At 45.1% G+C, this 24,306-nt stretch overlaps 1 protein-coding gene and 1 long non-coding RNA gene across 7 annotated transcripts in view; one reads left to right on the top strand and one right to left on the bottom strand.

The window, feature by feature from the left end:
* Positions 1 to 24,306, top strand: part of DPF3 (double PHD fingers 3) — a 259,412-nt gene that overhangs the window by 52,583 nt on the left and 182,523 nt on the right. The gene's annotated exons all lie outside the window — the stretch shown is intronic.
* LOC140640201 (uncharacterized) lies at positions 1,416 to 24,140 on the bottom strand. Its single transcript, XR_012036875.1, has 4 exons — positions 23,784 to 24,140; positions 4,447 to 5,054; positions 3,896 to 4,093; positions 1,416 to 3,312 (listed from the first exon to the last, which is right to left on the bottom strand). It is a non-coding gene; the product is annotated as an uncharacterized lncRNA (long non-coding RNA).

The following is a 24,306-nucleotide window of genomic DNA, read 5'->3' as shown; positions in this document are numbered from 1 at the left end:
CAGAGTCGGTCAAAGTTCAGGGAGTGGGTGTAGGATTGATCCTGCGAGCTAGAGGGTTCCACAAGGTTCCCACCCACAGGGCCCGGGTAGGAGTCCTGGACTGGCCAGGATTCTTTTATCATTTGATCCCCATGGATAGGATCTGAAACAGTTCTGGTAAAAGAGAAAAGGACTTAGATGTGGCCACGTTGAAGAAAGGAGCTGGTGGGAGTGGGATGATTTAGGGTTTGTGTATTCATTCAATAAACGTTTATTGAAGACCTACCATGTTAAGTGCAAGATCCCTTTACTGAGAAAGCCTTAAATCTGGGTAGCTATTGTTAATATTCTGTGTGTTTAGAAGTGTTAGAAATAATATTAATAATGATCACACTTCCTCTCCCGACAATCATGTGCCAGGTATGTGGCTAAGTGGGTTACATCTATTCCATTTAATCCTCTCAAGCACTCTGACAAAGTAGATGCTGTCCTCCTTCTTCAGGAGAGGAGAGGGAGATTTAGAGCAGTCACTGGGATTTGAGTTCAAGTCTGATTTTATATCCCAGCCTCTTAGCCCCTGTGCCTTTGGTTTATGGGCTGAAGCCTGTCTGTGCTAAAGTTTTCACTGGTCTAAAAGGTAAGCCCAATAGAATTAGAGTTTTAATAAGGCTTTGTTTCATTCAGTGGTTCTCAGCTGAGATGATTTTGCCCTCAGGGGATATTTGGCAATGCCTGGGGATATTTTTTGGTGAGCACAATTTGGGATGCGCTACTGCCAGGGCTGCTGCTAAATGCCCCACCGTGCCCAGGACAGTCCCTTATGGTTCTCCTTTTTCCCCAGAGCAAAGACTTATCGGCCTAAAGTATCAGTTGTGCTAAAGTTGGGGAACTCTGATTTAATTTGAAGGATTATCCTTAATCTTATATTATTCTGACTTTAGGGATATGTATTAAATGTTTTTTATTTTATGAAACAAAGTAGTAGAAAGCAGTTAGTAGATGGTGGTTGGGTTTTAGATTGTCCTTATTTGACAAAATTAAAAAAATGGACAAGACTGTTGATCCCTCTATTTTTTATTGTTGTTACAAATTTCCTGGACTATGAAATCTAAACCTCTAGGAATTATTTGATCTAGGAATTATGTTTTACAAATACTGTTTGTTAAGGATTGACAAAAGAAAGTGTCTTGTGTTGCATGTAAGACAATGCCTAGGGTGCCCTTGGGCTCCTGGGGTTTGCTTTAATAACAAACATTCATTGACCACTTAGTGCCTACTGCGGTGCCAGGCCCTAGGAGAGGTCAAAAGAAACTGCCTTGATGAGCTTATAACCTTCCTAGGACAAGAAGTGTACGTGCATAAAACAAGTAGAGAACAAGGAAAGAGCCTGGCAGTCAACGGCTCAGTTTAGTCATAGTTGATGCCAACATGGCCAACCAAGGGGTTTTTACTGGAAAGAATTTTGAGTTCCTCGCTTTGGTCTGCCATCCAGTAATTTATGAGACCTTAGGCAAGGTACTTTAATTTCTCTGCCTCTTGCTTTCTTATTGGTTTCCTGTCTTGAATGAGGGCCCCTCAAGCCTGACAGCTGACACCTCTTTTTCCTTCCTAACTCTAATGGGGCACTCAGTCCTATTCTATTTTGGAAATATCTCTAGAGTCTGCCCAGTCCTTTCCTATTCCAGTGCATTCTCCACCCAGCAGCCGGAATAATCTTGCTAAAACATAAATCTGATTGTGTCACCTGCCTCTGCTTCAAACCCTCAGTGGTTTCCTCATTGCCCATGGGATAAAGTCCAAACTCCTTGGCAAGGCTTTCTTGGCTCAATGGTCTGGGCCCAGCCAACCTCCTCAGTCTCCTTTCTCATTCTTTGCCCTTCACCGCCACTCACCCCACTGTCTGGACACACCAGATGGCTGATTCTTCTCTGAGCACAAACTGCTGACCCATCTCCCTGGAATCTCTTTTCCCTCTTTTCTACCTGGCAAAATCATAGTAGCCTTTTATGGTTTGTCTCCATCATTTCCTCTGGAAGCTGCTTCAGGTCCTTGGGGTGGAGCACATTTCCCAGTTTCTCTCCTGCCTTGGCCTGTGACCCTGTTGAAGGCAGGGCTTGCCTTTGTCTCATTCTGCCTGGAAAAGTTCATACCCAGCACAGTCATGGCACATGGTCGCTGTTCAACCATTCTTGAGTAGAAAACAAAGGGATAAAGGAAGAAAATTTAAAGTGGAGATGATAAAGGTGTTCCTTCGTTTACCACCCAAGGTTGCTAGTGGCATGCACATAAAGTAGTATTTATTGAAGAACTGAAAAATGAGAGGCTACACGCATGCAGTACATGTATTTGTCATTGTTTTCAAAGGGAGAAGGTGTTAACTTTTGGGCTACAGATGAAAAAAACCTTTGACTTTCCTTCATTATATTGACGTTAGCATGCGTGCACATGTGCTTGTGCACATATATGCAATATTGCTGAGGAAAGGGCACACGGTTATCAGGTACTGGGAATTGGTATATCAAATAGAAAACTCCAGATGGCCAGAATTTTGTGCAATTCAGCAAAAATATGCTTTGTTGATACAGGAGGATACGTGCCTTGAATTGTGACTTGGTGGCTTGGACCTGCTTGGAGACCTCTTGTGACAACTGGTCCTTTGCTCTCCCAGAACTCGGGCTGAAGGAAGCAGGAAGGAGGGCTTGGTTTCCTTTCTCTTTTCTGTCCCATTTTCTTTCTCCTCTTTCTAATTCCTCTGTTTTTTTCTAATAACATCAGCCCCAATCACCCAGATTAAATGTAGTACATCAAAGAAAGAAAAAAACAAAGAAATGAAAAGAAAGGTCTGGACTTGTGTAGCACTTTGCAAATACTACTGTACTAACTTTTATTATCCAAATCTGTGAATATGCCTTATTCCCAGTACCACTTCCCACACTAATTCCATTGAGGGGAGTTGTTTTCTTTGTATACTTTTGTACCTTGTACAGGTGTCTTGCACTACAGTAGGAGTACACGAATGTTTGCTGAATAAATGAATGGGCTCACCATGTAGGAACAAAATTTATGTCTTGTGCCAATTCCTTAGTGCATCATGTCTCTTGTTCTTCATATTCTCTGAAAGGAGTCTTCTTCCTTTTACCCAGATCAGGTTAGAGGCAATTTTCTTTGACACTCCCTCTGGGAGCCGTCACTCTCTCCCACAGATTTGATTCTTCTCCACAAATCATCTAGGCTTTGAGTCTTGAGGTTGGATCCCTCTACTTCCAGACTCCTGATGGTTGCTTAGTCTCAGAGCAGGGGCAGGGGGAAGTCAGCAGGGTGCAGGGAGGAAGCCTAAAGGATTAATTGGTTCAAAATTATTACAGAGGCTGGTCCTATTGTTTACAGGCCATTAAAAACCATGATCATCTTCCCAGGCTGGGCAGACAGCAGCTAGCTGCTTTGATGCATGTCTTAGAGAGATAAGGAAAATTTATCCCTTGTTTTGACTTCAGGATTTCTTTTTGGTTTATTATTTGACTTACTATTCAACTTTCTCTCCAAATGTCCCTGGTCTCAGACAACTTTTTCAAGTTGTTGGCAGGGGAGGTTCAGATTAGAATCCTATAATTTTGGAGTTGAAAGAGACCCAGAGTAAGTGGCTTTCCCTAACCTACCCTCTGTCTCTTCCCACACCCCTAGTTTCCCCCCTATAGCAGAACAGTTCCTGGACACACCAGCTTTTTCAATAATTTGCACTTATCAATCCCTGAGCAGGGCAGACTTTTCTCATGACCTTCAGCAGATCCTCCCCCATCCAGGACCACATCTGCTCTGCTGAGATGACTTTCTAGAGCTCTCTCCCCACCCCAAATTCCCAGCTCCTCCCCTGAGCATCCCCAGAATACTGTATACATAGACAAATGGGCTATCTTACCTCTGCCATCTTCTGTGATAGGCACATCTAGGCTTCTCCCAGATGGGCTGGGCAGAGTCCTTGAGAGTCCTCACCCACATCCCAGACAACCTGTCTCTCCCCAGATCCTTCCTGAGGGCATTGGGATGTAGGTTGCCGCCACCCTGTAGTGGTCAGGTTTTTATTCAGGGATCCTGTGGAATTTTCTATGTCCTGGATCTGCAAAGAAGACTCACACTAAAGCCTAGGTACTGAAACTTACTTTTTAGCTGCTTGATTAAAGGGTTGCAATGTGCTTGGCAAGAGAGTTAACCAGCTTGGCAGATAGTGGACACTCACAAATTTGCTGAACAAATAAATGAATGGATGTAGGGATGAGACATGTCGGCCACTGCCCAGTCACTCCTTAGGGCTCTATGTATTCAATTCCAAATAAGTATTTACTGAGTGGCTGCTCTAGAGAAGTGGGTGCTAAGGGGTCAAAAAGATTTGTAAGACCCAGTTCTTGGTCATTGAGAGAGTATACCTAGAGGGGTGTGAGACTAATTATAGGACAAGGCAGGTAAGCCTACCTGGAAATCGAGATACAAGCTCTTGTTGGAGGAGCATGAGGGACAGTGGATTAATTCTGAATGAGGGGCTCAGGGGATCTTCGGAGGAGAGATGGTTTTAAAGGAATTCAATGAATAGGGAAGAGGAAGGAAGGCAGATTCAGATTGGTGAACAGCTCAGGCAAGTTTTGAGACATGAAGTTGTCCTCAGCTTGCCACAGACCAGTCCCCGCAGCCCCCATCCAAAGCCACATCTCTCATCAGTCCCGGTGGCTCCAAATCCATCTTAGACAACACCAAATAATCCCAGGAATTTTTTCCAGGCGTCTGACCCTGGGGCAAGGCTTGGGGCAGACATTCCTTTCCTCTAGACTTTGCTAGGTCCCTGTGTTGCTGGATTTTGCTCTTTGGAGGGTACATAGGACGCACTCAGAGATGTCCTGGGGTTGGTGAGGGTGGATAAGCTCCTAGCAGCAGATCCCTCGGTTTTTGTAAGACTTTTCTGTCTTCACTGCCTGGACGAGAGCCATCCCTTCTGAGGCTTTGCTCATGTTGTTCCTTCTCCTCAGCGACCTTCCTCCCATAGCTGTCCACATGCGTCCACCCTTCCCCAAAGTTCCAGCCTCCTCCTAGAAGGAAGCATACCTTTTCTGAGCTCCCAAAGCCTACTCCTGGCCGAGGGCAGGGCCAGAGAGTGGCCCCTACCAGAGAAAAGAAAGGAGCGTCCTACTCTCCTGGTTTTATTGCAAACAAGGATCCAGGGTCAATGTGATTTTAACACATTAAAAACTCATACCCAAACCCCCAATTTTTCATGTTCTCAAGCTGCTTAGTTACGTTCCAGGGAGAGAGAGGCAGCCAAGAAGGAGAATTCTTAATCTTGGGGAGAGGACTGAGTGCAGAAATGTCTTGGAAATGGAAGAGTCCCTTGGCTCCTTGCTATAGCAGCGCTACAGCCCATATATAACCGTGGGTGAGCTCCCCCTCTCCGCATCGCTTATCTCTGCCTCACATTCACAGACTCACCAGCCTGGAGTCTCTCTGGATGTTGGCCAAGCCAGTTGGGAATGCATAATAGCTGAGATATGGGATGGGGCGAGCCCGCCATGTCCTTGTATGCTGCCGTGAAGGTCCTCTTTCTCCCCTTCTTTCTCCCCTTCTAGCTTCTTCTCTGCACTGGGAGCTAATCTTTGTGGTCCCACTTCCCTAGTATTTGAAAGAAAGGAGAGCCAGACTCCCCGTCTGCAGGTAGCTGTGCTAGAAATCATGGACACCTCTTGGGGAATGGCGTGGGGGAGGTTTGGGTAAGCAGATTTAGACCAAATGGACTTTAGTTAGCTGTCATTTTGAAACCTCAACTAAAGGGTCTTATGAGCTTAAAACCTTCCCTATAACCCCTCCTGCCACCCCCACCCGCTGGGCTCACTTGGTTTTTATGACCAAGATTTTGTCCTTCTGTTTTGCTTTCTGGCAGAAATAGGGAGGAGGATAAGAAAGGCCTCTTGAAAGGATTCTAGCCTGATGAGAGCAAAGACTACTGGGAACTTTGATGAGATCTTGGTGGGAATCTGGAGCCTACCCTGGAGGTGTGGTGCTCTGCACCCAGGTGGTACAGAATCTTGCTGTAAGTGCTCCTGCTCTGGGAGAGCCTCTATTTTGGGTGCACAGCTGGGTGTCCCTTGAATCCCTGAGTGTTGATAGAATACAGTACAGTTGTGAAAGCTATAGCTTCCTTTTTGAAGATGTCTTGGGCACTGACAGAATGGATAGTTTCCATTCCATAGACAAATAAGAGTTACCAAGGGTTTTTCTGGTATATTCTTTTCTTCCAGTGCCTTTAATTCAACACTATTCTGGGCAATGGTCTGTTTCCCCTAGGTGAGTGGTATAGTATTGATGCATGGGATTGTAAAAAAGTCAGATGCCTCTGTTGTTTTACATTTTCAAATTGAGTGTGTGTGTGTGTGTGTGTGTGTGTGTGTGTGAAAGAGAGAGAGAGAGAGAGAGAGAGCGACCAAGCATGAGAGAGTGAGAAAAGCATTTACTCCAGAGCTACAGGTGTGAGAGTGGGGTTAGGTGATGGGTTGGTTATGGGATAAGATGCTGGTGATATTCATTTCTAGGATGGATAGTTTGATTTTCGTGAACCTTATCATTTTTTGGTTTGATTTCATGTTAATATTCATCCGTGTATTAGTCTGCTCAGGTTACTGCGATACAGTACCACAAACTGAGTATCTTAAGCAACAGAAATTTATTGCTTCACAGTTCTGAAGGCCAGAAGTCCAAGATCAAGCTGTTGGCAGGTCTTTCTGAGGGCTATGAGGGAGGGCTCTCCTAGCTTCTGGTGCTTTGCTGGCAATCTTTGGTGTCCCTTGGCTTTTAGAAGCATCACCTCAATCTCTGCCTTCATCTTCACATGGTGTTCTCTCTGTGTGCATGCCTCTGTGTCCGAATTTTCTTTTTTTATAAGAACATCAGACATATTGGATTAGAGCCCATCCTAATTACCTCATCTTAACTAATTACATCTGCAGTGACCATATTTCCAACTAAGATCACATTGTGAGACATGAAACACTGGGGGCTGGGAATTCAACATATACATTTTGAGGGAGATAGTTCAACTCATAACACTCCCCTTCCTTCTTTTAAATAAGCTGTGTGTGTGGTTTCTTTCCCTCTTTTTTGAAAAAGATCTCTGTATAATAAAGTCAAAAATTACAGCAGAGTAAATCAGAAGATAGTAAATCCAAGCCTCCCTCCCATCCCTATTCCTCATCCTTAGACCCTAGTTCTCCAACACAGAGCCAACTACTGTTATCATTTTGATTTTTTCCTCTATCTTTCTGGAGATGTCTATGAGCATAAATTTATATCTATTCTTCCTCCCCTGCCTTCCAATAGTTGTATTCCAAGTGCCCTGTTCTGCAACTTGCCTTTTAAATTTAATAATACATCTTGAGATTATTCCATATCAATAGCAGTATGTCTGTCCCATTTTTAACAGATGCATAGTATTTCTATGCGTGGATTTATCTTATTTTAGTTTAAGATTTATTTATTCATTTGATAATTTTTTTTTAATTTTTATTTATTTATGATAGTCACACAGAGAGAGAGAGAGGCATAGACACAGGCAGAGGGAGAAGCAGGCTCCATGCACCGGGAGCCCGACGTGGGATTCGATCCCGGGTCTCCAGGATCGCGCCCTGGGCCAAAGGCAGGCGCCAAACCGCTGCGCCACCCAGGGTTCCCTATTTATTCATTTGAGAGAGAGAGAGCATGTGAGCATGTACAAGTGGGGTGGGGGTGCAGAAGTAAAGCATCTTCGAGCAGACTCCCTGCTGATCATGGAGCCTGGGGGCGGGGGGTGGGTGGTTCTGTGTAGTGCTTGATCCCAGGACCCATGAGATCATGACCTGAGCTGAAACCAAGAGTGGAATGCTCAACTGACTGAGCCACCCAGGTGCCCCACCATGATTCATTTGACTTCTCCTCTTTTGATGGACAGTTAGGGGATTTCCAATTTTTGCTGAATGAAAAATTTTTATATATGTTTCTCTACCCATCATCTATCCATCTCCTTAAAGTTTTTAAATAGTGTATAAATTGAGTACATATAAGAAATATTTATTAAGTTCCTATCAACAAATATTTGATATTTTATTATATTGATGTATCCATATTTACTCAGCCCAATGGCTTATTCTAAGTCAGTAATGAAAATTCTCACATGAAGATCTCTAATTTTGATTACTCCTGTTTGATTATTCTTTAGCCTAGATTTCTTTTCTTTTCTTTTTTTTTTTTAAAGATTTTATTTATTTATTCGAGAGAGAGAGAGAGAGAGAGAGGCAGAGACACAGGCAGAGGGAGGAGCAGGCTCCATGCTGGGAGCCTGATGTGGGACTTGATCCCAGGTCTCCAGGATCTCCAGGATCAGGCCCTGGGCTGAAGGCAGGAGCTAAACCGCTGGGCTACCCGGGCTGCCCCAGCCTAGGTTTCTAAAAATAGGTTGAATAATCTGGAGATTGTTAAGGTCCTGAGTCCTTATTGCAAAATTGTGTTCCAGAATGTATCGATTGATATTTTTGCCAGCAGAGTGCCCATCTTGCCCTAGTAGTATATTACTAAAACAAACAAAAAACTTCTGCTAATTTGGTAAGTGGAATATGGTGTTTCATTGATTTAAGTTTTTATTTACCTATAAGCTATTCTTATTTTCTGTTTTGTGGCTTGTGGCCTTTGGCCTTTAATCTATTAACATCTTAATGCTTTTTATATTTGTTTATATGTGCACTTTATATATTAAAGATATTTGTTTATTATATCTGTTTTATGTTTGGCAAATGTTTTCAACAGTTTGTGGTTTGACTTTTGAAAAGTTCTTTTTAAACCAACATTATTGTGGTAAAATTTACATACAATCAAGTGCACTCATTTTTAAGTATATAGTTCTATGAGTTTTGAAAAATGTATAGACTCATGAAACCACAACCACAATAGAGTATTTCTGTTATTCCCTAAAAGTTCCGTGTGTCTCTCTGCAGCTCACTCCATTTCTGGTCCCAGGCAACCATTGATCTACTTTTTGTCACTCATAGATTAGTTTTGCTGGTTCTAAACTTTTCATATAAATAGAATCATATGATATATGCTTTTTTAAAAGAAGATTTATTTATTTATTCATGAGAGACACACAGAGAGAAAGGCAGAGACACAGGCAGAGGGAGAAGCAGGCTCCCTGCAGGGAGCCCTGAGCCGAAGGCAGAAGCTCAACTGCTGAACCACCCAGGTGTCCTTGATATATGCTTTTTAAAAAACATTTATCCATGTTATTGTATATGGTAGTAGTTCCTTTTTATTGCTGAGAATATGCCATTATATGAATATGACACAATTTTTATCCATTCACCAGTTGATGGACATTTGGGTTTCTTCCAGTTTTTGGTTATTATGAATGAAGCTGCTATAAGCATCTGTGTGTATGTCTTTTTGTGGATGTATTTTTCCCCCCATTTCTCTTGAGTAGATGCTCAGAAATGAAACTGCTCAGTCATATGGCAAGCACATATATTTTTTTGTTTTAAGTAACTGCCAAACTCTTCCCAAAGTGGTTGTACCATTTTATATTTCCATCAGCAACGTATGAACATTTTGGTAGCTACATATCTTTACCAGCATTTGATATTATTAATCTTTTTAATTTTAGCCATTTTAGTGGGTCTGAGTGGTATCTCCTTGTAGTTTTAATGTGCATTTTCCTGATGACTAATGATGCTCTAATGATACTGAACATATTTTCACGTGCTTCTTCTGTGTTTGTGAAAAGTGTGTTCAAATTTTTGCCCAGTTGAAAAAAGAATTGCCTTCTTATTACTGAGTTGCTTTCTATACTCTGGATATAGGTCTTTTGTCATATATATGTTCCATGAGCCCTCAGTTGCCTATTCATGTTCTTAACAGTGTTTTGTTTTTAAATTGTGATAAAATATATATAAAAGTTGCCATTTTACTTATGTTAAATGTACAATTCAGTGGCATTAATTACATTTACCTGTTGTACAACCGTTAGTCCTATTTTTAGCGGTGTCTTTTGAGGAGCAGCAATTTTTTTTTTTTTTTGAGGAGCAGCAATTTTTAATTTTGATAAAGGTCTAAGTTATTTTTTTTCCCTTTTTTTGTGGTTCTTGCTTTTTGTATCCTCAGTCTTTGCCTACATCAGGGCCATAAAGATTTTTCCTTATATTTTCTTTTGGAAGTTTTATAATTTTAGCTTTTGCTTTAATTCTATGGTCCATTTGGGGTTTTCATGTGTGTGTATGTGGATATGTATTATATGAGGTAAAGTCTGAGGTTTATTTATTTATTTTTAATATTGCTATTCAGATAAAATAAGTACAAGTAAACATAAGTAGATATTAACTATAACAGTTGAACTTTGAGCAACATTGGGTTTGAACTGTGCAGGTCCACTTACATGTGGAATTTTTTGGGATAAATATATGTACAGTATTATACATGTATTTTGTCTTCTTTATGATTTTATTAATAACATTTTCTTTTCTTTAGCTTACTTTGTTTTAAGAATATAGTACGTAATACATATACAAAACAATTTTATCAGTAAGACTTCCTTCAGGTCAGTAACAGGCTAATAGTAGTCAGCATACCAACTCCTGCATTGTTCAAGAGTCAACTGTGTTTCCTTTGTTACTCTCTGATTTATCCCATTGCTATTTAGCTTAGAAATTTCATCCCCCTATCATGTGGATATTCACCTATATAGTCTACTGGATTCTTCTTTTTTTCCCCCCTCAGTTCTTCGATTCACAGAGTATGTTTGGGTTTAAGAGTTGAGAGACTAATTTGATTTCCTTTTCCCTCCCCTCCCCCAGCTAAGTGAATAATACTGGGAAGGGGAGTTCTTAGTGGGGACATAAAGAGGGAAGAGGGTAGAGCTTTTGGGAGATGGGGGCCACTTGAATTTGGAGAGGATTCTGGGGAGGAGCATTTGTGGGAGACAAGCCAAGGAGGCTGGCCAAGCCAGTTCCCGGGGGACCCCTGGACTCTGTGCACTGGTCAGGGGTAGAGTGGTCATGAGCCACTTTAGCATCATATAGGCTGGTTCTGCCTGGGGAGAACCAGAGGCGTGACAACTGAAAGTGAGTGCTGGCCATTTCTAGCTTTAAGCAGGGACAAACTGTGACGGAGAGGATGGGATGGGGTCAGGAGTAGGGAATGGCCAGTTCTTGATCTTAGAAAGAGTGAAGCTGGAAGGAGGAATTAAAGATTGACCTTGAGGTTCATGTTGAGGTGCTGGCTAGAACTTCTGTACTTGACCAGGAAGTAAGAAAGCAGGAGAACCTGGTTTCAGAGGGATAAAAAGAAACTTATAGAGAAAACTTGTGACTTTCCTTGAGAGTATGATTAGAATAGTTCCTTATATTTTGTACATGTTAAAGTTTCCAGAGTGCTTTTACATACTATTTCTTCTTTGTTTTCTCTCTCTCTCTCTTTTTTTTTCTTTTATGGCTGGTGTGATAGGCAGGGCAGATATTATCCCACTTTCTGTCTTATGGATGAGAAAGGTGAAGCTCAGTTCAGTTAGGAGGCTCATCTCAGTTCTATTCTCTGAATTAATAGGCACTTGTGATGTGGGGAGGGAGAAGCCTGGAGAAGATTTTGATCTTGGCTTTGCCTTACTTGCTGTGTGAATGTGGTCAGCCTGCGCCCACTTTCAGTACCTCAGCTCTCTTATATGTTAAATGGGCTTGGTAATATCTGTACTCTTAGCCTCACACAATGGGGAAGGCCAAATAAAATAACCTAAGTGAGAGAGTGCTGACAAATATAAAGCAGGATGCAAATAATACTTCTTAAAATTATAATTTCATCAAACCGGGGGGTGAGAATTGGATGGTCCCAGGATGGGGAGATGGGGAGACCTGGGGTCATGCCAACTCCATAGGCTGAGCTGCTGAAGAGGAGGAGTACAGAGGCAGGGGTTGTCTCTGGTGGAGTGGGGGAGGGGCAGGGGGGTTAGGGTCTCTGAGACATGGGAAAGATGCCCATCCAACCTCTAAGGCTGGAAGTCTTTAAGGTCGAAGTGGGAAAGTCTGAGGGCTCACATGTACTGGGAAAAAGTCTGTATTTAGATTCAGGGGCCTTGAGTTTGAATGTGACTTTTACCATGTCCAAAACCTGGGGTGAGACACTTAATCTCTTTGAATCTCAGTTTCCTTATCTTTGAAATGTCGCATTATACACCCTGGAAATATGGAACTGCTTAGAAGTTCAAACTCACTATGCCTCTGTGCCTTTGTCAAACTCCTCCTTCAAGCTGAGTTGGCTTTGAGGAAGGGACAAGAGCCAAGGAATGCGGGTGGTCTCTAGAAACTGAAAAAGATGAAGAAACAGGTTTTCTCCACAAAGCCTCCAGAAGGAACCAGTCCTGCTGACACCTTGACATTAGCTTAGTGAAACTGATTTTGGACTTCTGATCTCCAGAACAATAAGATGAATTTGTCATGTCTTAAGCCACTAAGTTTGTGGAATTTGTTATAGTAGCAATAGGAAACGAATGCAATGTGCTGAGGATGCATTCATGTTATTGCATGTATGGGTGCATTCTATTGTATGGATACATCACAACTTGCTTGTTCATTTACCAATTGATGAACATTTTGGGCTATTTCCAAGTTGTGGCTATTATGAATAAAGCTGCTCTGAACATTTATGTATACAGGTCTTTATGTGGACATATGTTTTCATTTCTCTTGGGCAAATGCCTAGGAGTAGAATTGCTAGGTCATAAGTGTATATTTAACTTTGTAAGAAACTGCCAAACTGCTTTCCAAAGTGGGTGTACCGTTTAGCATTTCCACTAGCAGTGCATGAGAGTTCCAGTCATTCTATATCCTTGCCAGTGCTTGGCATTGTCAGTCTTTTTAATTTTAGTCATCATAATAGATGTTTAGTGGTATCTCATTGTGATTTTAATTGCATTTTCCTGATGACTAATGATGTTGAACCTTTTTTCACAGGCGTTTTGGCCCATCTGTATTACTTCTTTTGTGAAATGTCTGTTCAGTGCTTTTAGCCATTAAAAAAAATTGGGTCATTTGTCTTCTTATTATTGAGTTTTAAGAGTTCTTTATATATTCTGACTACACATCCTTTATCAGATATATGTTTTGCAAATATTTTCTCCTGGTCCGTGGCTTGTGTTTTTATTTTCATGTTAGTGCCTTTCCAAGAGCAGACATTTTAAATTTTAATCAAGTGCAATATATCAATTTTTGGTTTAATGGTTTGAGCTCTCTGTATCCTACCTAAGAACATGTTGCTTAACCTAAGTTCATAAAGATTTTCTTTCAGTTGTTCTTATAGAAGTTTTGTAGTTTTAGTTCTACATTTAGCTGTATGATCCATTTTGAGTTAACTTTTTTATAGGGTGTGAGGTAAGGGTTAAGGTTTTTAAAATTAAAAAATTTTTTTTTCCTTTTTTTTGTAATGTCTTTGACTGGTTGTGGTACCAGGGTAATGCTGGCCTCACAAAATGAATTAGCATTGTGCTAGGTGCTGCAGGAATAAAAAGGGTAAGATCTAGCCCCTGCGGGAATCACACACGTACACACACCCCCAGTAGGATAAAGGCAGAGTTTGATGAGCTCCAGAAGAGAAGTACAGATGAACTGCTGTTGGCATTCAAAGAAAGAAGAGGCACGGGAAGCCTTAGAAAGGTTTCCTGAAGGCGAGGACTTTAGTAGGGCTGCAACATTGCCTGACTCTGGGGGTACCATTCAAATGCTGGTCTATTGAATGGGGCTCCCTTCAGAGCACAGGGAATAGAACACGGATGGCACTCACCTAGAGTTGTATGACATAGTGACCCTGCTAAAATAAGTCTAGCAGCTAAGAGACTACCAGCTGGTGGAGGGGGGGAGTGGGGGGAGGGGGGAAGTGAGGGACAGGGAATGATGTTCTGGGTTAGAAGGGCTTCTATTAAACTCGTACTTGTTTTATACAAGCATGCCTTTGTCTCCCCAACTTTTAACTTAAACTCCTACTGATCTATATCCTCCTCACATTGAATGTGGTGCCGGAGGGCCAGAGAGGAAGGTGGGAAGGAAGGGGGCCAGGCCTCAGGGAGCCGCCCCTCCCCCACCTGTGCTTGGCCCCCTGAACACATGATCTCATCAATCTTCCCACCAACTCTACACCTGCAGCTTCCATCTTGCCACTTCTGCAGATTAAAAAATGAGACTCGTAAAGGTGAAATGCCTTGCCCAGGGTCAGCCTCGGGAGCCGTGGGGCCAAGGTTGCTGGCCAGCCTGCTGGGGCCCCAGCAACATTCTCCCCTCTGCTCTGGGAAAACGTAATTTCTGAGGAAAGCAGCACCCAGAGAGGAATGGGAGCCAGGGGAAGGACGGGACTAGATATCTGTGAGTGGGTTAGCTCTGATTTAGCAAAAACACTCTCGGCGCTGTGGGCTGGGCTGTGGCTGACCGGCTGCGTGGTCAGGGTTTGCAAAGCTTCCAAAGATCCTTTTGCTAGAAGGGCTTTAAAAGCTGCAAGCTCTCAGCAGTTTCTATCAGCTGGGATTTTTTCCCCTCCAGATTGAATCATGTCAGGGTTTTACTGGCTTATATGTTCCCAGAACGACCCCACCTCTCCCTCACCTGGGCGGCACCCGCTTTGTCACTCACCCCATTTCCTATCGCCACATGGCTCTGGAAAGAATAAGAATTCTTCCCCGGAGCTGAGTTTTGACCGCCAACCTCCCCTCTTCACTCTCTCAGACCCCCCTGATTTCTCCAGGAAGTGGAGAGTGGAGGACATCATGGAGGAAGAAACACTGGGACCTCACTGAGATCCCAGATTTGGGGGTTTGTTCCCCTTCCTGGTCTCCTATTTTGAACCATTTTCAAAAGAGCCCCTGAAAACAAGGATACCCTGGAGAAGCTCATGCTGTGCGTGTGCCTGTCCTGGAGGAAAGTTCTCGTGTGCCCCCCCACCCCCACCCCCACCCCGCTCCTATTGGTTCCAGTCCCCGGGATACTCCGCATACCCTTGTACTCAGACCCCTCTCAGGCCTTCTTGCCTGCATGCCTCTCGGTATTTGGCGACTTGTCCTTTGTTTGGTCACCATGGGCCCTGCCTCTGCCAACTCAGAAGCAAACAGAGATAGGGCCAGGCCCTGGCTGCCTAGCCTTGTGGACAGCATTATACAGTGCTCTGCATTAGCAGAAAAAATATCCATCGTCACCTGCATTCTAGAAGTGCCTCCCCCCACACCGCCTGGGAGTTCCCTTCTCCTGCCTGGAAGGCCTCGATGCCCGGCCAGCGCTGCCCACCAGGCCAGCAGTGCTCCAGGAATCCTCAAGTGCAGCTCGGGTGGCTCTCTGTGACTTCGTGGGAAGTGTTCTGGGTTGGTTCTCCTTGCCTCCACCTCCTTTGGGGACTTACTTTGCCCAGGATGATGCCCGCAAGCCCCTCCCAGCTACCACCACACCAGCCCTGCCTCCTGGCCCTGCCAGAAAATGCTTAGCACATTAGCAGGTTTAACTGCCACAGTTGTAGTCATTTAGAAGGCTGCAGAGGCGCAGAGATTTTGTTCCGGAATTCTTTCCAGCTGCTTGCTATTTTGACAACACTGGGTGGCACCGTTACCAGGAACCTGGCCTGCCTGGGAGATAGAAGTGGTCAGGGGCCTGGGGGTGGAGGTGAGGAGGAGGAGGCGGCCAGGAGGGTGGTGGGGACAGTGAGAAAAGAGGGTGGAGGGCGCCAGTCTCTCTTCTCCCTGGCCGGCCTCCCTTTTTGCCTTCTGGAGCTTTCTTGGAACAGATCTTGGATACTCGAAACTTCTTTCCAATCACCTCAGTGCGGGGGCTTCTACTTGTGGAAGAGGCAAGAGGATTCAAGACCCCCAGAAAAGAAAGCAAGCCCACCAGACATCTTCCTGGACTCGGAAGACCTTGCCACAGGAGTTGCCTGCTCTTAGTGACTGAGCACTCCAAGGCAAGTGGCCACCTCTCTAGAACTTACCATCCTCATCTGCAGAATGGGAATTCTGTGGTCCACCCCCTACCTCAACACGAAGTTAGGGGACGGACAAGAGGCTATGCCTGTGAAGTGTTTTGTAAACTGTAAAGTGACAAACATTTGCGTACCTGTGCCCTGGAGGATTACATTTAGTTGATCTTTGAGTTCCTCAGTGATGTCTGGTTTGTTGGTTAGAAAAGTAAATATGATGACTTTCTGGAAGTTTCTGATTTTCCACATTGGTGATCCATGTGGCAAAGACAAGTAAGGCTGTGGGTGTATCGGATTGTTAGGGTGGCTGTAACAAAGTACAGACTGCGTGGTTTAAATAATAGGAATGTATTGCTTCTGTGCTGGAGACTAGAAGTCAGAATCAAGGTGCTTGCAGGGCTGCTGCTGCTGCTGCTTCTTTTTAAAAAAAAATATTTATTTATTTATTTATTTATTTATTTATTTATTTATTTATTCATGAGAGACACACACAGAGGGAGGCAGAGACAGAGGCAGAGGGAGAATCAGGCTCCCTCCAGGGAGCCTGATGTGGGACTTGATCCCAGGACTCTGGGATCACCACCTGAGCCAAAGGCAGACGCTCAACCACTGAGCGTCCCAGGTGCCCCGGGTTGCTTCTTTCTGAGGGCTATGGGAGCAGGGGCGGGGGGGTGCGATTTGTGCTGAGCCTCTTCTTTGCCTTTGGTGGTTTGCTGGCAGTTTCCAGAGTTCCCTGGCTTTTAGAAGTGTCGCCCCCTGTCCTACCTTATCTTCACATGGTGTTCTCCCTGGATACATACCTCTGGGTCCAAATTTCCCCTTCCCGTCAGGACACCAGTCAAATTCAATGAGGGCCCACCTGAACAACCTCACTGTGATGAATCCCGTGTGCAGAGGTCCTCTTTTCAAATACGGTGGGGAGGGCTCTTCTGAGCCCAGGAGCCAGCTCCAGGGCAAGGAAGGCCAAGGCGGTAGGCCATGCCTTGCTGGGAAAAGAGTTCTTCTGATGCACATGTAGGTGGTTGCTGGGTGAGAGATCCCATTTTCTACCACCGTTCCTGAATTTGCAGGGTGGGTGGAGATCTTTGTTCCTAGAGGTAATTTTTTTTCCTCTTCTTTTTTTAAAAAAATATTTATTTAAAGGTTTTATTTATTTATTCATGAGAGACAGAGGCAGAAGCAGGCTCCATGCAGGGAGCCCAATGCGGGACTCGATCCCAGGTCTCCAGGATCAGGCCCTGGGCTGCAGGCGGCTCTAAACTACAGAGACGCCCAGGCTGCCCTGTTTTTTTTCCCTTCTGAGTAGCTCCTGTGAAGCAGAGTTGCTCCATGTGTGTTTTAGGCTCCAACGTAGTACACATTCTTACTCTTCATACCTCCTTCCCTTTCATGGTCCTCTCTTCCAGCCACTCACCCCATATATGCATGACCCACCTCCTTTAACAATTCTGAAATGTGGGGACACAGCTGCTGATACAAGACCCCCCTGGGGTGAATATGGTTCACCTTCTCTTCATCTTCCTTCCTCCCTTGCCATCCTTTGTGTCCTATACCACGGTCTCCTCCAGACCGTGTCCCTGGTGGGAAGTGCACCCCTCTTCATCCTGGGTGCTTGCATGTCACCAAACGTGTTCTGAGGTGGTGGGATCCACACCGAGTGTGTTCCTGGACCACAGCATTGGCGCTGGTCACAAGGAGCACGGGGAGGCCTTGGCAGCCCTGCCTTCTTTGGTGGAGGCTTCACTGCTGTCATTTGGCATCATTCACATCCTCCCCAGGACGAGCTGCAATTTAGGAAGGGGCTGGTGTGGAAGAAGGCATTTAGAAGAGCCGTCCCCCAAATAATAAGGAGCCTACTGAATCTTCCTGCGCAGCAGGCTCAATGCTGGGTGCCTTCCACTCTTCTTGCTTGTTCCTCCCACTAATCCGAAGAAGCAGGTAATCATTTGCATTATCCTCATTTTCTAGACGGACAGTTGAGGTTTTGAAAGGAAATAAAGAAAATGTAAATGCTCCAAGTCACTCAGCTAGTGAGGGACTTCACACCCTCTCTGGAACCTTAAATTCTTTTCTCTCCTCTTGGGGTGCCTCTGAGGGTAGAGGGAGCTTGCTTGGGTCAGCATTACTTGGATGGTGGAGGGGCACGTCAGGCTCCTGCTGTCCACTGAACCAGAAGAGAGTGGAATGGCGCTGGGCATCCACATCCCCAAGGAGCGTGCCCCACCATGACTCCTGCACACTCCCCACTTCCCCAGTGCCTTCTCCCCTGGTTCCCCGCCAGGCTGACAACCTGCCTCGTCCCCCACATGGGGCTCTGAAACATGGGGCAGCCTGCCTTTACACAGCCTCCCCATGCTCTCCTTTTCTCCCTGGTATAGAGAGCCCCAAAAGCTCCAGGGGAGGTGGTGCAACTGGGTTGCATGTGGGTTGGGAGAGGGTGGCTCGTGCGGGCCGCGTTGACCTGTGGCTTCTTACCTGTGGATCCCAGGTCTGTCCCTGCAGTGCTCTGCCCAAGGTCCTTGTAGGAGGAAGCAGGACTGGTGTCAGGCAGTGGCCAGGGCCATGCTGGGCAGGACTGAGCCCTGTTGGGTGATGATGTTCAGTTCAAGTTCCCTGAACCGACTGAAAGGGAGTCAGTATTTCCAAGTGAAATCTTAGCGTGAGCCCAGTGGAATATGGGGCCTCCGTCTAGAGCCACACTTCCTTTCTCCCTACTTTGTCTTCCTCTGCACACATTCTGTCTACCTCATGCTCTTCACTTTCCTCTACATTTCAGTAACTTAAGATTAAAAAGCTGAAGGGAGAAGTTCTGTGGTCCTGTTTATGGCAGCAATGGCTTGATCACCTATTAGCTTTAAGTCCGATCTCCTGGAGCCCTGGCTGAGATATGTAAGCACATCTTGCAAGGTGTAGTCTTCACAGCCTCTTAGGAGCCATAGGATATCAGGGTGAGCATGTCGGCCCCACGAAGGCTGGAACCCGCTATATGGCTGCTATCTAGAAGGGTGTCTGGCATGTAGTAGGTACTCTGTGAACATTTTCTTTCTTTCTTTCTTTCTTTCTTTCTTTCTTTCTTTCTTTCTTTCTTTCTTTCTTTCTTTCTTTTTCTTTCTCTTTCTTTCTTTTCTTAAGATTTTATTTATTTATTCATGAGAGACACACAGAGAGAGGCAGAAAACACAGGCAGAGGGAGAAGCAGGCTCCTTGCGGGGAGCCTGATATGGGACTCGATCCCAGGACCCCAGGATCACACCCTGAGCCAAAGGCAGATGCTCAACCACTGAGCCACCCAGGTGCCCCTCGGGGAACATTTCTTGATGGAATTAATATTGGAGCTGAAAGGCAGTGCTAAGTTAAGCTTGTCCAGAAGGACCAGGGGAGCAAACAGAGGCTCAGAGAGGGGAGATCACTTTCCTGAGTTTGCATAGCAAGTAGGTGCTGTAGCTGGGGCTAGAACTTAAATCAACAGGATTATTCCTGAGCTCCCAAGAGTATTAAAATTTAAGTCATGGCTTTTGAAATGTTCATCCTATAAGCTCAGAGACCTCTGGCTGGTTTCCTGGTGGGAGAAGTTATTCAGACCCTTCTCTCTTTCTGGGTCCAAGATCTCAGGGATCTGGACAGAATCAACAAGCCATCCCCCCTGCCCCCCATCCCCCCTCAGGATAGACAGCATCCCTGAAAATGCTAGCTTGGATTTTTAGACTGACAGTCTACATGCTCCCTCATCCTAAGAGTAAATGGTGAACTATTTTCATACACTCTTAAAATTTTAATTTGGAAAACTTCTGTCCTTGGAATGCAAAATTCACCCAGCATTTTATATCCTGCAGGCTGAGCCAGTTACTAGAACCTTCTTGTCAGTCCTGCTTGTGAGCTCCGCTTGTGGAAAAGGACCAGGGGATTTGACCAGTGTAGTGACTTACTCTTTGAATCAAAATGTCTTGTTGGTTTAAAAACGTTCACTTAGTTCAGGTTTCTTCTTTCTTTCCCTCCTTCCCTCCCCTCCCACCTTCATAAAGTGGGGCGTTTTGACGCCATAGTGGGGGGCGGGGATGAAAAGTGAAAATGATCAACATGAGCATCAATCAGATGGTCCTAAATTTCTCCTCACTTGCGCAACCTCCAGTGTTGACCTTTACTCCATTTCTGACCTCTCCGCTTCAGGACCCTCTATCCAACTTCGGTCCTTCCCCCTTCCCAGACTTTACCCCATGCCTAACCCCCACCAGGATCCCTAACCCCATGTCTGAGCTTATCTTTTCCCCTCGCTGAGGTTAGGGTGGAGTGACCTCAGGAAGGGAAGGAGAAGTTTCTGTTTCTCATGTTACCTTGTACTTTTTTAAAGGCTGAAAGTGTAGTGTTTTTTTTTTTTTTTTTTTTTTTGTTGTTGTTGTTTTTTTTTTGAGGCATTGCCAAAAGGCCGTTGGGTCTAAACTAGGCCATTCAAAAGGGTAGTATCGGGGGCACCTGGGTGGCTCAGTGTTTGAGTGTTTGCCTTTGGCTCAGGTTGTGATCCTGGGGTCCTGGGATTGAGTCCCAAATTGGGCTCCTTGCAGGGAGCCGTCTTTGCTCCTCTCTCTGTCTTTCATTAATCAATAAAATCTTGGGATCCCTGGGTGGCGCAGCGGTTTGGCGCCTGCCTTTGGCCCAGGGCGCGATCCTGGAGACCCGGGATCGAATCCCACATCAGGCTCCCGGTGCATGGAGCCTGCTTCTCCCTCGGCCTGTGTCTCTGCCTCTCTCTCTCTCTCTGTGACTATCATAAATAAATAAAAAATTGAAAAAAAAAAAAAAGAAAAAAAAAATAAAATCTTAAAAAAAAAAAAAAAACAAGATATCTAAGTTATACTGGGGTCAAGTTCATTTACCTTTTCTAACCTGTCAATAACAATAATAATGGTAATGATAATGAAGTATTTATCGAGGCTCTGCTACCTTAGTAAGCACAGCCTAGGCACTTCCCCTAGTGCTTGTCAAATCCTCCTAACAATCCTAGGAGACGCATAGTCTTTATTTTATTGATGAGAAAGCAGGGATAAATAACATAAGGAGCTTGCCCAAGGGCATGCAGCAAGGAAGGAAGACAATTACAGAATTACTAAGTGACACACACTCATTAACTTTGTATCCTGAGTAGGTGGAGTGTTGGCTTCAGGGTCCTGCTTGGACATTTCAGTGTGGTGTGATGGTGGCTTCCGCAATGCCCAAGGTCAGAGAAAACTCACCCCCCAGCCCAACCCTGTAGGTAGGCAAGCCCTCCAGGCCCACAGGACAGACCAGAATTAAACCGGGACAGTTTCCCAAAGGTGCAGAGCATCCTGTGGAATGGTGTAGATGTGAGATTTGATGCTGAATTTCTCCTTGCTCTTGCTGCATTTCAACAAACATTTAAGCATTGGGCAGTTATGGGAATGAAAGAGAGACCAGTCTACTCCATGTCTTTTTTAGAGCTTTCCACGGTCACAGCTTAGAGACCGAGACAGTTAACTCTGTGATAAGGTCCACAGCAAAGCTCTAAGGGAGAGGGGACAGTGAGCAGAGGACTTGGGGAAGAGTGACACACAAAATCATACCACATTTCAGGAGTCGTTTGGTGGTGCTTCTATCACAGGTTTTGCACACTTCCAGAATAGCGTCAGTTGCAAGAATAGGCTCTCTTGTTTTCCAGGAGAAAAATTATTACAGTGTAAAATGTTTTTCCAAAGTTTGCAGGACTGGACTTTGTTAAGTCCTTTAAAGCCCTTTGGCTGACGTAGGGCAAGCCACAGTAGTAGATGTGGAGAGATGAGCAAAAGATCAGGACTGGCTCATGTCATTGCCCTGTCCCACCACCCAGCACAGGATGGAGGGAACGTTCATTGACAGAACTAAACAAATGAGTAGAATCAAGGTTCTGAGAGTTTCAAAGAATACATGGCCAACCAATACCATCAAATGTTGGCCAAGCAGCGGATGACCAAGAAGTGGCCTTTGGATTTGTTAGGAAAAGGAGGAAATTAGTATGAAACAGTGGCTTCTGAGGAAGGATGGCTAATGGTTTCTTTTCTTTTCTTTTTTTTTTTTTTAAAGATTTATTTGAGAGAGATCGACAGAGAGGAGAGAGAGAGGAGAGAGAGAGAGAGATAGATAGATAGAGAGAGCGAGAGAGAGAGAGGCGCGCAGGGGTTAGGAGGCAGAGGCCAAGGGAGAGAGAGAATCCTAAGCTGTGTGGAGCCCAGCACAGCCTAGTGAGGACCCTGAGATCATGACCTGAGCTGAAATCAAGAGTCAGATGCTTCGCGGACTGAGCTGCCCAGGTGCCCCTGGTTAATGGCTTCTAAAGGGAATGGACAGATGAGAATATTATATCTTTGAGGAGCTTTTCAGGAAATTCAAGGAATGAGGTTGGATCGTTGCTAGAAGGGCCTTTGACAATTGATGGCATTCTCGTGCAGTCCCTAGTTAGTGTGTGGAGAAGGTGAAAGAAGGGGGGCCTTTGAGGAAGGAGAGCTGACTGGGTCCACGAGAGGCAGAGCGCGTGGGACTGTGGTTCAGGAGGAGGAGGGCTCCCCTTGAAAGAGGAGAGAGACCTTTGCTTAGAAACTAGAGATGTGCTTGAAAATAAACCATCGATTTTCCACACCCTTGCTTTTTACCAGGACACACAAAGATGACCCTGCGTGCCCCTGGCAGGCGGCTTCTGCTCCTTTGCTTGGAGAGTTCCGGCTTCATCTCTGTTTTAGAAGCGGCAGGCTCTCTCCTTCCTCAGTGATGGCCCGTGGAGATGGCCTTCCATCAGTGCGGCCCCACGCCAGGGCCTTGAGTCCAGAAGCGTGCGGTTGGTGAGGGCATGTGTGAGAGTGTGCACGTGTGAGTGTGTGCATTTTGCATCTGAGGAAACTGAGTCTCGGAGGGGAAAGTGACTCTTTGTGATTTTCCTCAGTTGCTGGCTCCATGGCTTACCTGTGGCAGAGATGGAGCACACAGTCCTTGACTAAACCACAGAAGCAGCTAGTTATAGCAGAGATAGGAGCTCAGATATTCAGATTATTTTTTTGGTCACTGTCTTTTCCAGGATACCACCCAGGGTTCTGTGTGTTTTACACGGACGTCCCTGGACATGGGTTCTGTTGGTGTGGTGGAAAGGAATTTCTGTGACTGGAACTGGACTCACTGAGTAGACTCAGACCTGGCTGGCTACCTTTGAGGACGGCCTGGGGGGGTCACACCGTGGCTTTGGCACTGTCTCATGACCTCCACTTCCTTTACTCTCTGTTTCCTTATTGAAAAAAAAATACAGCTTCCCAACCCCTGCCCCCAATACTCTACCAATTCCTGTGAAGAAGGCCTTGTGCTTAAATAATCAAGTGAAAAGAAAAAAAAAAAAATCCCATCCTCATAGAAAATGTGAAAGGGTACCGGCTCCGGGCAGCTTTTAGCCTTTATTTAAATTAGGGATTTTGTGGATTGTTGCTTTGTTGTTGTTTTTATGGGATTGTATCCAGTATCCCAACTTTCATGTAATGCCTTGACTTCACTATCGCTTCTCCTAGGATAATTATAGGTTGGCATAATGTACCTATTGTTCTGTTCCACAAGGCAGCATTGTCATAGAATGATGGGATGGGTTGGGTGGGGGGGGGTGCAGTGTGGATCTGGAAGGAGGATCTTTGTGTTTGTATGAGTGTGTGCGTCCTGGACGGCTGTGCTGCATCTTAAATTATTTCTCTTGTTTTTTTTCTTTGGGTCCCTACTCACCTAGGCACTAATCCCCTAGTTGTTCATCCCTTGTGTTCCTTCCCATATTCCCAGTTTGGGCTTCCGTGTACACTTACCTCCTGGAGGATCACACAGTGCTGGGCACAGTCCGAAGACTTCAACTATGGCTGCTGAGCTGAGGCGAGGAAGAAAGTGTTTAGCATTCTTTCAGGGAAGTTACTTGCCCGAGTAGGACAGGCTCCAGGGCTCGTGGCATTGCAGATGACCTCAGAGGTCATTCAGGCCGGCCCTTATCACTGGACATGTTTGTGTTTCTCATTTGAGTTGTTCAGAGCCCTTTGCACTACAAAGCTCATGATACTTTTTGGGGACATATTGGATACCGTAGACATTCATTCAAGTGTTCAACAGAGGCTCATTGTGTGCTCGCCGTGAGGCTTAGGTCCTGGACTAGGTGGTGGGTGTATGGTAATGAGAGAAAAAAGGCACCAGCCCTGCCCTTGTGGCACTTACACTCCAGGTGCCCACCTCTGCAAGGTGTTGTAGACCTGCTTGGCCCTTATGGAATCCAGAGCTATAGCCAGAAATTAGAACTAGAAGTTCATGGCCCATGTGGTAACCATTGCCAGGTGACACATT

The sequence above is a fragment of the Canis lupus genome, chromosome 9, assembly GCF_048164855.1.
Source record: "Canis lupus baileyi chromosome 9, mCanLup2.hap1, whole genome shotgun sequence".
In the NCBI taxonomy this organism is placed as follows: Eukaryota; Metazoa; Chordata; class Mammalia; order Carnivora; family Canidae; genus Canis; species Canis lupus.
The sequence above is the reverse complement of the archived record's forward strand: the minus strand, read 5'-3'. Positions and strand labels throughout refer to the sequence as shown.